We start from the raw sequence: 14,830 nt of genomic DNA on the forward strand, positions 1-14,830 counted from the left end.
CAAATATTTTTTTAGTGGCACTTGAATAGCGTCATTACTTGGGCCATTGTTTGCTCTCGATCTAAGAAAGGTATATCTGTGTTTCCTCTCACAGCCCCAGGGATGTGAAGGGGGACAGGCAAGGGGAGGTGCCATAGCCGACCCAACAGATACCACTAGGGGAAAAACCTTCCAGCGGCTGTGCATGTGGCGCACACACACCTGCTTGGAATGGACACGAGCAACACATCTCGAAGAACAACGGTTATGGAAAGATGAGTAATTGGTTTTTTTCTAGGCGTAAGCAAGAGATCCACAGTGCTTAGCTTGGATTAGCTGTAAGGGACATATAGAAATTGCTTATTATAGCAGCTTCTACCTTTTGAAACTTAAGACTGTATATCATTTGTGTATGTATGTTTGCCTGCTTTAACCTGGTAAATAACTATTTCCTTTTCCTAGTTAATAAATCTTTAGTAGGGACTGTGAGTAACCTGAATGTTGTGATTTTTGGTGTAAGGACCATCTATCACAAAGGTAAGTTTGCCTACATGACAAAATAGATCAGGGGATTGTCCGTGACTCCATAGTTAAGGTGTTATAGGTCTTGAGAAGGTTATACTTGATATTTGGTTGGTGAAATCTAAGTATAGAATTCACAGCCAGTCTTCCCTGAGATTGGTACTCATGCTCTTAAGCCGCTGCAGGACAGTTTGACAAGGGGAAAGCTGGCAGAGTGCAGATTTGAGAAATTGTGGCAGCAAGGAGAGAAACAGTGCCAGTATGAACTGGAAATCACAACACTGCACTGCCAGTGTCTAAAAGATTTGGTAAGTGCAGATAAAAACCACACATCCAGTTCTTATACAATTTTGATTATAAGTGGTTACCTAAATATAGTGACGGGGTAGTGTTTTAGATGTTTTGATGAAGTTCCATAAGAGGGGTGGACCTGTAACCAGCTGGCTGAAATGCATAAGATGAAGTTTGTAACTCCCTTACTGAGCAGTAAGGGGCTGGCAGCAAATGACAAATAAGGATTGCATGGGGTATGATAAACTTAAAACCACCTCGATAAAGAAATTTGAACTGGCCCTGAAAATTACAGGAAGAAATTTTAGGGGACTTTAACGAGTGATGAACTTTATGCTGAATTTGCAAATTGTTTTGTAGACTACCTAAAGGAATGGGGATTTGGGAGCAGGTCTTTACAATAGAGAGAACTTTGGATTTGATAAGTCTACAACAATTGTATAATTAGTGTACTCTTTGGTTCAGAATGTAGTTTGTAGAATCCCTCCTCTACCCCCAATACTGGTACAGGCTGTTAAGCCAGCAGACCAGTATTTAAGAAGCAAGGCCAGATAAAAATGCAACAGAGAAATAGCCCAAATTGGGCTCAAGTGATCCAGCTAGCTCAAACCCCATAGGCAACTCACAATCCAAGCTCTTTAGGAAAGATGACGCAGAGAAGTAAGTTATCATTTCCAGAAAACAGAACATCTGTCCAACAACTGGACAGGAGTATTAACCTTTTCCAACCTTTACTAGCAGCATGTGAATAGAGCCAGAAAAATCTTCCATCTCACCAGCATGCTTGTGTGTCACATTTTAGTCCAAGACCAATCATCTCCATTTCCATGGTTGACAAAAAAGTTGAGAATGATTTGATTTGAGGACTCATTGCATGATTCCTCCACACAGATAGCTCTTCCATGTTGCAATCATTTACCATTCATCCAACTCCTTCCCACTAGCCTTTCTTTCTGATTTTTGACTCTCTCAGCCTCTCCTCTCAATCTCCCACACTTATATAACCCCTTAACTGTATATTTCTTCACCCTCACCTCTTTACTGAACCTGCAGTGCTGGTCCAACTCTCCCACTCATCAGAAGGCCTGTTTGTTTGACTTAGGGTTGGTTTGTGCTTAAAACGTATACCTCCATAGCTATGTCAGTCAGGAGTGTGAAAAAAACACCCCCCCTAACCAACATAGCTATGAAGATAAAACCCCCAGGGTAGACATCGTTCAGGGATGTAGTGTTCCTATACCAGCAGAATTCACCCTTCTTTTGGGGTCATCTACACTAGGGGCTCTGGTGGCATAGCTATGCCAAGAGAGCAATGCTGGTATAGGCTCCGTAATGTAGACATTGCCTTATTCTTCACCAAGCACTGCTCTCTCTAATCTCTCTATTGCTGAGTTCCCCCTCTCTGATTATCACCTTGTCTCTCCCAGCATTGCCCATCAGCTGCCTTGCCTTGTCACTCAGCCTTTCTACGATTTCCAATCCATCAGTGTTGATGACTTCTTGTCTGCTCTCATCCCTGTCCTCCTTGCCCTCTCTTCCCCTTCTTCTATTGATATGGCTGTTGGTTCTCTCCATGCTTCACTGTCCTCCACTCTTAATTTGTTTGCTCCTCTTTCCCACCACCAGGTTCATCCTGCCAACCCCCAGCCCTTACTTATCCCCAACATCTGCTTCTGTGCTCCTGCTGTCATGCTGCAGAGCATCTCTGGCAGAATTCCCATGCAGGCTGACTTCCTGCACTGTAAATTTGTTCTCCTCCTCCTCCACTTCTGCCACCTTCCTATCTAAATTCTCCTTCTCCAACTTAACTGAATCCCACACCTGCAATCCCAGCTACCTTTTCACTGCCTTTGACTCACTGCTCAAACCCCCACTTCCTCCTGCCTCAACTTCTCGGGATCTCACTGATTTCTTCCAAAATAAAGGTTACAAAATGTGACCTCCCTCCTCCCCTTGCTTTACTTCCTTTTCTCTCCTACAGCTCTCCTCCTCCTCTAACCCCTCCACTTTCCCCAGTGACCCCATTTTGTCCCATCTCCTGATCTCCCTTGCACCCAATCTCCCTTGCACCCATTTTCATACCCTCCATTCCTCTTCACCTTAACCTCTAACTCTCTTCTGGCTCCCTCCCCTCACAATACATCTTTAGTATCTTCCATCTTAAAAACAAACACAAACCACCCTTGACCTCATTTGCCTCTTCAACTATTGCCCCATCTCCCTTCTCTCTTTCATCTCCAAGCTCATTTAATGTGCTGTCTACCATCATTGTCCAGAGTTCCTCTCCTTCAATTCCATTTTAGACCCTCTCCAATCTATCTCCTGCCCCTTCCACTCAACTGGAACTGCTCTCACGAAAATCTCCAATGACCTCTTCCTAGCCAAATGTCAACTAGTACTCCAGTCTTATCCCCCGCTTGATTTGTCAGCAGCCCTTGACCATGCTCTTCTTCTTGAAATCTTGTGTGCCCTTTGCATCTAGAACTGTCCTCTCCTAGTTCTCCCCCTACCTCTCTAATCATTCCTTCAGCGTGTCCTTTGGAGGATCCACTTTATCCACCCTACAACTTTCTGTGGGGGTTCCACAAGGCTCAGTCCTTGGTCCCCTTCTCTTCTCTCTCTACACCTTATCTCTGGGCAAACTTATGCGCAAGTACAAATTCAGCTACCATCTCTATGCTGATGACTCAGAGATCTATCTCCTTTTGTCCCAAATTAAAACCTCTCTCTCTGACATGTCCTCATGGATGTCTAGCCATCAGCTCAAGCTCAACAAGGCTAAAACAGAGCTCTTAATCTCCCCCTCTTCCCCAAGCCCTAACCCCTATCTCATTTCTTGATCAGTGTGGCCACCATCTTGCCTGTCACTCAGATCCATAACCTGGGCTTCATCTTCATCGCAGACCTCTATCACAATTACAGGATGACCTCTGCCTTAGCCCCCTTTGCAGTCCCTCTTGAGGGTACCCCTCAGGTGACAGATTTTGCTTCTTTCACCTCTCAAGGGTGGTATCCAATGTTTCAACTATTGTTAGGCTGGAACTCTGGGGTGGAGCCACCTGTTCTCCAACCATGTTAACACGACAGGCACACATATATTTGGCACCTGCAAGAAACTTCCCTCCAGGAGCCTGTGATCAGAGCTAATCAAAGTGACTCAAAACAGCTTCTTCAAAAACAAGCATATTCTTTATTCACGCAAAGATCAGAGAAAAGCTTAAAACAACAAATGGCCTACATGCTTGGGGCTTGGGCCAGTCTTGCTGCCCAGGTCCATCCCACAGAGTCTGCATCTCAGTCTGTCTGCTGTCTGTGAACAGCCCTGACAACTAAACCTCCCTATCTTCCCAGAGAGAGAGAGTTTTTAACTGTTCCATGTCCTTTTGATCTTAGGCTCTCAGTTTTGGCAACCCAGCTGTGTAATTTTGGCTGGCACCTGGAAATAATATTTTCCCAGTTAATGGCCCAGACTTTATTTATTTATTAAGTTATTCTCTTAACTCTCTCAACATATTTTTTTTACCCCCAAGATGTCTTAACCCTGGCTGTTGTAGCTTGTTTCATTTCCGGCTTGTTTTTCCTAACAACCTCTTTTGATTCAACTCCATATAGCCAGATGGAATAACATCAAGCAGGTAAACTGAGGTACACAACATTAATAAAAATGATACAGCTATCTCTGTTCTTCACAACCTTTCTCTAGATCATTGCTTCCCAGCTATGTCTAATGTTACAGATTCTGTCTGCAAAACATCTCTAAGATACTACCTTTCCTATTTCAGGCAATACAGATAATACTATCTGTCCACACAGCTAAAACTCTTCTTCAGGTGCTCATCATCTCGATTACTACAACATCCTTCTCTCTGACCTTGTCAAATACAGTCTTGCTCTGCTCATGGCCATTCAGAATGCTGCTGTAAAGATCATTCTCCTATCCCTTTTTGGTTTGGCCACATCACCCCTTTCTTTGAATCCCTTCGCTGGCTTCCCCATTGCTATTAAACATAAGCTGCTTCCCTTCACTTTCAAGACTATTCATGGCCTACCCTTACCCTGCTTCTCTCACTTGCTACCGAAATGTCAATTCCCATCTGCAATCGGTCCAGGATATCAGCCTCCACCACCCACTTGTTACGTTTCCAAACATGCACCTTCATGCTTTCTCGCATGCTGCTCTCACACTTGGGAAGAGCTTTCTGTAAACATCTGCTAACTGCCACCTTATCCTCCTGCAAATCCCTTCTTAAAACTCTCCTTTGCCTTGATGCCTTGACCAATATGTTCTCATTGTTACCTGGTACTCCCACATTGTCCACCTTTACCCATCTATTGTCTCTTGTCTTCTGCTTAGACGGTAAGGTCTTTGTGGCAGGGGCCATCTTTTTATTCCGTGTTTGTACAGTGCCTAGTACAATGGGGTCTTGGTGCATGACTGGGGCTCTTGGATGTTCTAGTATTATAAATAACAATGCTATATGGACCTCAAGTCTGATGTTTCTGGAAACTTTAATTGAAGGAAGTATATTAAACTGCTCAATTGAATGTTTTTGCGCTATATCTCCTGTATTGACTGCCAGTTAGTTAGCCTCTAAGTTGGTCATGATAGTAGGGTTATTGTTCAGCCACCAATAAACTATCCTGTGGCACCTTTGATCAATGATATGCTTCACAAACCAGCAGATGGTGCTAAAGATCTTTCTATTTAAAGTTTCAGAGTGTTAGCCGTGTTAGTCTGTATCAGCAAAAAGAACAAGGAGTACTTGTGGCACTTTAGAGACTAACAAATTTATTTGGGCATAAGCTTTCATGGGCTAAAACCCACTTCATCAGATGCATGGAGTGGAAAATACAGTAGGAAGATTAGATAGATAGAGAACATGAAAAGATGGGGGTTGCCACACCAACTCTAATGAGACAAATCAATTAAGGTGGGCTATTATTAGCAGGAGGAAAAATTTTTTTTGTAGTGATAATCAGGATGGCCCATTTCAAACGATTGACAAGAAGGTGTGAGTAACAGTAGGGGGGAGGAATTCTTTCTATTTAAAGTGATTCTCTTTAAGGCTGTGGGCCCACTTCTGATCTTATTTAGGCCTGGTCTACACACAGATTTTTCTACCAATACAATTATTTGTACCAATACAGTCATTTGGGTGAAGGGTGTTTTTGTTGTTGTTGGTTTTTTAACTGACATAGTTATACTAATTCAACCCCTTCTGTGGCTGCAGTTATACTGGTGCCTTATATGAATAGAGCTTCTTCTCCTTCCCATTCAGGAACAGCTATACCAGTATAACTGTATCCATATTTTGGGGGTGAAGGATGGGAAGGGGAATTGTACAGCTTTAAATTAATTGGTATAGGTAAAGCAGTGGAAGAGCCCTACACAGCCAGTATAAACTTTTGTTGTTTCTGATTTAGACTGATGTGAGACCACAATCAAGTCATGTTTCTGTTAACCTAGGTAATACTGTAACCATCGCACCTCTGAAAGTCAGCGCTGTTACACTCTGAGTGGTTCTCTTTCACTGGTCCTCATTTCACACCCAGCCTGTGGTTCCAAGTAGCTGTGGTCACATCCTGGAATACCATTTTGACTGGTGAGCTGAACTAGGCAGAAGGTAGAAATGCCTATCCCCAGCGTATTAAGTCCAGCAGGTAGAAAGGCACTGCAAGAATTTATTGTAGAATATATAAGGCTTGGCAAGGCACAAAAGAAGTCAATGGCCAGGCACAGTGGCTAATGAAATTTCCAGTCACTGTGACTTTTTGTGGCATTGGTCTTTCACTTCAGCAGCCAAGAGAGTGATACCGCCACTGTGTAATGATCTCATGTAAAAAATACCCCTCATGCACAGGCATTCATGCATCGTTAAGGATTCTATGTGATATTTGTTTGTAACCTTGTTCCTCGCAGATCAGACTATACAGCCAAAGAGAACATACAAGATGCTCCGACATCCTTGTCAGATACAATGGCCAGCTATACAACAACTTCAGGGAAATACTGCAGTTAGCCAGGGTGAATAGCTTGTATAACTGACCAAAATTTCTGTTAAAGGAAAAATCAATTTGCAAGGCCAGTTGTATGCTCCAATCTGTTATAGCTCTCAGTTTGGCATAAAGGCTTCCAACTGCATTATTCTATTGTGGTGTTACTGTTTTTGCAAGCTAACAAATGGTCTTTAAAAAAGGTGGTCTATATTTTCATAATGTATTTGGTTTGATAGAAAATGGGTCTCTTGCAGGGAGATGGCAGTACATCTACTACAATTCACCTTCATTTTTTATTCAAAAACAAATTAAAATGTGCTACAGATTCACGTTTTATCAAACTTCGCTGTTTAACTAAAAGGCTACCACTAGAGGACAGTAAAGGGATCTCCACAAAACACCTTTTTTTTTTCTTTTTTTTTGTAGCTAAAGTTCATCTCCTTGTCTGAGAATAAATTTATTTCTGACAGTAAACATCTGCAACCCACAGCTTAAAGAAGTGACCATTATTTTCCACTAGATTTGATAAGCCAGTTTTCACTCTTTTTTTAACCTGTTTTGCCTTGCATGTGGTCTATTGTCTGTTCTACTATCCCAATTTTTAACCTGGGTTTTACTCTGCTGTTCTAGTGCTAAAGCATATGTGCTGGAAGCCAGCCAACAGCAGTTATAATGAGTTGTTCCTGGGGCTTATGGCCCAAATGTTCAAACCTGCATAGCTCTGAATTAGACGTGGCTTTATTTTTTCAAAAGCGCTGAGCAATTATCTTAGTTCCTGTTGTCATTAGGAGCTGCCAGTTCTCAACACCTCTGAAAACCAGGCCACTGTCACTTAGGCTCCTAAACCCATAGTTAGGCATCTAACTTTAGCTAGCCGGATTTGAAAATATTGGCTTTTAGCCCTTAATTAATGCTCTTTATTGCTTGTCTCTAAGGATTCTCGGAGCTTCTTTCTCTAGCTGAGAGAGAAGGTGAGCATCTATTACCACAGTGGATATTTACGTAATTCCTCTAGACAGGCAAGAGATGCTGCAGGTCTCCAGACGTAAGCTGCAGAAATAAAACTGTCTAAAAGTTTCAATCTGTATTGTAAAATAAGCTGGCCAGAAATCCATAGACCCATGTTCATTTGTAAGCCTGGGTCAATCCCAGTACAGTGGAAAATGCTGTTGTTGTGCCAGAAGGCCACTTACCCAATTTTTTTTTATAACGAACATTTTATTAAATTTGATGAAATCAAATAAAGGAAAGGCTATGGGTGTAATGGCTGCTGTGCACTTACATAAGACGAATGCCTGACCTTTACATACTTCAGTTGGAATACACTTTTGGGACCCAGGAAGCCTGCTGCTGAAGTGGGAGAGGCTGACTTTATGTTGGGACTGTTCCAAATGAAATGGTGCTGTCTGCTGCTATCTGAGCAGGGCCGGCTCCAGGCACCAGCTGAGCAAGCTGTGCTTGGGGCGGCAGATTGTTCGAGGCGGCATTCCGCCCAATCCTAGGGCGGCACGGCCGCTTTTTTTTTGTTTTGGTTGCGCTCCAGCTGCCCTGTAGGGGGCGGCGGTGCGGAGAAACAGAGAGCCCTACAGGGCAGTCCTCTTCCTTTCCTCCCCGCCAACCGGAGCGGAGCCCTCGCGGCAGGCGACAGGAGGCGGCGCAACGGGAGGAGCCGCGTGGCAGTGCCCCTGCTGTAGCCCTGGCCACCCCCTTCTCTCTCTCTCTCCTTCCCCCCCCAGCCAGTCCCCCTGCACCCGCGCTCTGGCAGCGCTGCAGGTGTTTTTTTTTTTGCTTGGGGCGGCCAAAAAGCCAGAGCCGGCCCTGTATCTGAGTGTAGGCAACAAGATCAGCCCATTCGGGGTGGGATGGGGGTAGAGGGGAAGACAAACCCCAGACTTTCTGTGTGGGGATGTTAGCTCATATCTCTCAGATGGTCACAACTGCTGCAGTATAATGGGGAGGGAGGTGGTCTGTCAAATAGCTGGGTCGTAAACTATTTGCGACCTCTTAGGTCAAAACTATTACCTTCGACTTCTTCTGGAAATCTGTTGGTAACCACAGTAAATGATGGAGCACAGCTGTGTGCTGTTTGTCAGAAACTTAATAGAGGCCCTCTTGTTTTGTGTTTGCTGGAACTTTTGGATGGTTTGCTGGAATAGCTTCATGTATTGTACATTTGAAGTAGCCCATCCTCAAGGTGACAAAGCCATGTATATCTGTGGCAAGGTCTGCACCTGAAAGAAAAGGACCTGACCTTCTTGCATAGTACAGAGGTTAGAACGGGGTGGGCAAACTTTGGGGCCTGAGGGCCATATTGGGGTTCCAAAACTGTATTGAGGGCCAGTGTAGTGTATTAAATTGCTCCCCCTAGGAATGTGCTACTTACAGTATACTACTTGTGGTTGTCAATCCTGGTGCTCCGTAAGTAGCACATTCCTAGGGGGAGCAATTTAATACACTACACCCGGTGGCTCTCGCAGCCACACTGCCCGGGAGGAGCTCGCAGCCCCACCACCCAGAGCGCTGGCAGCACGGAAGCTGCGGGGGAGGGGAGACAGCCTCCCTGGCCAGGAGCTCAAGGGCCGGGCAGGACAGTCCTGTGGGCCAGCCATAGTTTGCCCACCTCTGGGTTAGAAGCATACTTAGCTTCTACTTAGAAGGTACGCAGAAGATGTAAAGGTTTTGGAGATCCACACAAGGAGAGCTGAAGAAAGGAGGTAAAATTGGATCAAACTGCTGGCAGAATCTGGCTATAAACTGGTGTATCTGGCCCTGGTAAGGTCATCCAACCATACGGGGATCCTCCAGTGATATATAAACAGTGTAGCAGCCTCACTGCCTCTCTTCTGCTGGTCTAGTGGTGTAGCTGGATCAAAAAGAACATGGCCAGAGCTTCTCTGTCTTGCTGAACCTCAGCTCCCAATTTGACCCCTTGGGGACATTGGCAATCAGTGTCGTTAGCTTAGCCTTCAGATAGCTTACGCCTGGTGGCCAGTTACTTTACACCCCTCCATCTGCCTATGTTTGCAATTCTCTGTAGCTGAGGCCACAGGGAAAGAGAGAGTGTGTGTATGTGTGTGTGCGTTCTATAGGCAGTCAGGGGTAGGGGGGAAGCAGGTCACTTATCTACGTTCTGAAATGTGAGGAGGGAGAGCAGCTGTACAGTGTTGCCATTTATTGTTCACCTTAAGTTTCACCTTCATTACAGATGTTCCAATAGTCAGAGGCAATTTGGGCTTCAAAAGACACATTGTGACATAATTATTTATATTATAAAATGAGCTAAAATCCTTTATCTTGCAAAAAAAAAAAATCTGTAAACTCTCTCACACTACAGAGAAAGGAATGTTGCACAAAGTAGGCTAAAAGATGGAAAAATTGGGTGCCAGGACAATAAATAACAGGACTGGAGGACTCTTTCCATTAGATGTATATACCTTGGTAAATAGGGATGATACCCGACATCATAAGAATTAGTGCTGCCATAGCAAACTAACTTTTGGCAACAACTGAAATGATTTAGGAATTTTAAAGCAGCTATTCTGACAGTCAGTCACCATTCTTCTCTATCTAGAGCAATCTGACAGTATGGCAAGATGAAATACAGCAGCAGTGTACTACAGAATCGTAAACGTCACTGTTCATCACACAGTCCACGCCAAGCGTTTAGAACTTAACAAGGGAGACTTTAAGCAAATGATGGGCTGTAATTTTCTTTGTTGCTTTTATTTTTAAACTTTGAAAAATTCCAGCTGGGGGCAAAAAGTTCATTAGTATACATGACAGACATGCATACTTTGTGAGGTGTGAATGCTCCCCAGATAATCAGCTGGGACAAAACCTTAATCTTACTCAGGCAAAACTCCCTTTGAAGCCAGTGGATCTTTTAATCACACAAGGACTCCAAAAATTGGCCCACATTTATATCTATAGCTTCCTTTGGAATACGAACATTGTTACCCCCTCCTTGATGCAGCACTGAGACTCCCTGTATGTTCTGCTAAGAGAAACACTGATTACATTTGTAATTAATAGGCATTAAACCCACTGACATGAACATCCTCTTCTCAGGAAAATAGTAGGTCATATCTTTCCATGGCTTGAGCTCAACGTCGTCTATCAGTTTATTTTATAACTTGCCCCTCCACATTCTACATTCAAACTAAAAGTTACTAGTTGGTTTGCTGCGATACCAAGGGCCCATGTAGCTCTGCAAACTCCACCAAAGGGATGTGGTTTGAAGAAATGTGGGAGGAGTCAGAGAAGCACCAAGGTGGATAAACAAAGTAAGGCCGTAATGCTGCCTTTTGGCTTTATTTACATCAGAAAAGTCAAGTATAATTGTTGCGAGCAGTGTATGTTTGCTATTGGTTAATCTGTACCTTGATATGGCAAAATATAAACATTTCAATGAGGTAGAATAGAATCATAGAAGATTAGGGTTGAAAGAGACCTCAGGAGGTCATCTAGTCCAACCCCATGCTCAAAGAGGGACCACACCAACTAAATCATCCCAGCCAGGGCTTTGTCAAGCCGGGCCTTAAAAACCTCTAAGAATGGAGATTCCACCACCTCCGTAGGTAACCCATTCCAGTGCTTCACCACCCTCCTAGTGAAATAGTTTTTTCCTAATATCCAACCTAAACCTCCCCCACTGCAACTTGAGACCATTGCTTCTTGTTCTGTCATCTGCCACCACTGAGAACAGCCTAGTTCCATCCTCTTTGGAACCCCCTTTCTGGTAGTTGAAGGCTGCTATCCAATCCCCCATCACTTTTCTGCAGACTAAATAACCCCAGTTCCCTCAGCCTCTCTAACATACATGTGCCATCTTCAAATGGTACATGTGTGGACTTGATCTCAGAGACTGGGAAAAACTCACTATGTGCTTCTGTACTGTGTGTGGCCCCTGCTTACATATGCTGCCACGTAGCAATGCAGGGCTCCACATCTGCCCCAGTACAAAAGCCACAGTGGGTGTTTTTGGTTATGCACACTGTTGGTTTATACAAACATTCTTTTTCATTCCTTGGTGGCATGGCACAGTTCTGTTTTGTAGTAACATTCTTCGTTATTCTAAGGGAAACATTGTAGCACAGTGTTAGAAGTAGCACAAAATACAGTACTCTTTCCCCTAGCCTCCCCCCCACTCCAGTGAACAGAAACTGAACACACTACAAGTAGTTTCAGGTTATTACGAAGCATAATTGGTTTAGTTGTTCTAAAGTACAGTATCTGTATACAGCACACTTATCTGAATGCCCTGGGGGACATCCAAAGTTTCAGATAAGGCATTCGGATAAACAAAAGTGATTAACGAACATAGGACTACCCGGAGGAGACACTGTGGATTCAGATAACTAGGATTTTCAGATGCAGGGAATCTGGATAACTGGAACTACATAGTATAAGTTTGAACCTTTCAGTGTATGTGAAGTATCAGGTTCAACAATGAATCAGCTTATTTTGAAAGGAAAAATTGTGACAGTTTTTATTGAAGACTTTTTACACCAGATGTTAGAACCATGAGGAAAATAAATTCTAAAACACAAGAGCTCTTGTCACACAATGACTCTTGTCCATGAAGTTTAAGAAGTTTTGAGGTTAATGGAAACTCTAAATTAAATGCATTCATCCAGTTTGTTTACTGGCATTGCAGATGTTATGATAGGCAGTGACTTTCCATTTGTGAAACAAAAGCAGCAATCAGCAACTTTTGGCTGTCGTGGCAGGCTTTTCTCAGAATGCAAATTTACTTTTGTAACACGTTAATTTAACTTGTACATTTACATTGTTTATCACATTTCTTCAAGATGCACAAATTAACAGTCGGACTACTTTCTGATGTCTGAAAGCAGAAAAATAGAGCAAAAGTGTATTGTTTTGTGACAAAAACTGTTCAAGATTATAGTGGCAAAACCTCATAAAGTAGTAAGATTTATTAAATCTGCAAATGCTAATTAGCTTTCATTATTAATTGATTAATTGAGCAATTAAAATAGACTACTTTATTTCTCAGTTTTTATTTTCTGTTTCTGTTTAGTGTACCCATCACTGTGGTATCTAGCCTGCATAGTTCCCATACACCACCTTAATATTGTTTGGGTTACAACCACACAGAGACCATTTTGATTTAAAATTGCTTTTCTTTTCTAACCTCATAAAAACTCTCTTCGTACTAGGCTGTACAAATCCATGTTATAAACAGAATCAAGATTTTTATGTCTAATACTAGTTGACTAACGTGCTTACCAGATTGAAAGGCACTTTACTCACACACTCTCCTGACCCGACATGTTACTTATGCTGGGTGGAAGTGGTACAGAGCCATATATGCTGACTCTACACCAGCCAGAGATTACCCCATGTGAGGGGAATTCCAAGCTGCCAACTAGTTTTACCATTACATCAGGTTACCACCTCCTCTGCATTGTGGAAACAGCACAGTGGAATGGAGTGGGGACCAAGGATCTGGCCACGATGGCATGCTTACCTAGAACCAAATCTGCTCCCCAACCTGGTAAAACTCCTGTTGTCTTCAATGTTAGCAGGATCGGTCCCCTAAATGCCCCAATTATCATAAAGTAGAAGCACACATACCTACACTGTAAATTAGTGTCCATTAAATTGTGGTAACGTTAGAATTATGGGGAGCAGCAGGGGGTGGGGTGGGGAGATGTGGGATGGCTTCTGCCCAATATCTGGTTATAAAATTGTCTCCTGAGGGTGTACCTTTGCCCTTATCCTGCAAAGTTGTCACTCACTAGTTGCTGAATGATTGTTGATCATAAAGAGCTGTGTTTGCTCACTGCTATCAATCACTGATGTTTTAATTTAGTTTAATTACCATCTAAAACAAGCAAAGGGAGTGAAATAAAACAAAAGAATGAATTGGATAGAGAAGGGCAGAGAAAGGGCCTGTTTTTAATCTTTTTCTGAAAGTATGTAGGAAGAATTTAAAAAAAAAAAGAACAGACATTTAGTACAAAATACCTGGCGCTTGTCCACTCTGCTGGTGGCCCCCTTACCGATAAAACGTACATCCAGAGTCTAAAAGCTCTACTGGTAGGAGTGAGGGAATTAACCAATGGGGAAAATAAATGATTTTTGGAAAAAACATAATAAACTATGTCTATAAGCTATAAGGACAGCTTAGAGGCCATGGAAATAAGCTTAAATGCCCACAGGATTTCTTCTGGTTCTTGAAAGTTTAATTGAGAGGCTAGAAAGATCTTTGCCCTGATAAATACGAGTGAGGGGTTTTAAAAAAAGGTATTGAGGGTTGGGACAAAGTTTATGAATAGCTGAGGTCAACAGCAGGACAAAGGCTTGTCCTGCAGCATCTGTTTTTATTATTTGGATGACAGTAGTGCCTAAAAAGGCTCATTGGGCTCAACACTGTTCAGACACTTAGTAAAAGACAGTCCCTGCCCCAAAAAACCTGGAATCTAAGGTCCCATCCTCGCAAACACTCACATGCATAACTGAATTCATGTGAGTAGGTCCATTTGAACTAATGGGTCAATTTAGGGTCAGGCCTACATTAAGACTAGATGCAACCTGGGGGGAATGAAGGAGGGAGTAGAAGGGTAACACTGATAATATATTAGCTTTGCATTTCTATAACACCTTATATATGAAGAATTGAAGCCTCCTAGCACACCTGTGAGGTTGGTAAGTTATCCCCATATTCCACAGAATGCTTAAATTCCATTGAAATCAGTTGGAGCTGATCACCTCTGAAAATCAGGTGCTTGGTGTCTCAAGCAGGGTATGCAAAATTATCAAACACTTCTGAAAATTTGGGCCAAAGTGTCTAGTTCAAGTTTGCCAGAGCTAGGGACAGAACCTTCCCTCTCTCCACTCCCCATTGTTTGCTTTCGCCAGGAGCCCATCTTTTCCATAGGTTGGTGGACATGTTAAATGATACACCTCTACCCCAATATAACACTGTCCTCGGGAGCCAAAAAATCTTACCGTGTTATAGGTGAAACCGCGTTATATCGAACTTGCTTTGATCCGCCGGAGTGCGCAGCCCCGCCCC

Source organism: Trachemys scripta, chromosome 6, assembly GCF_013100865.1.
Source record: "Trachemys scripta elegans isolate TJP31775 chromosome 6, CAS_Tse_1.0, whole genome shotgun sequence".
Classification (NCBI taxonomy): domain Eukaryota; kingdom Metazoa; phylum Chordata; order Testudines; family Emydidae; genus Trachemys; species Trachemys scripta.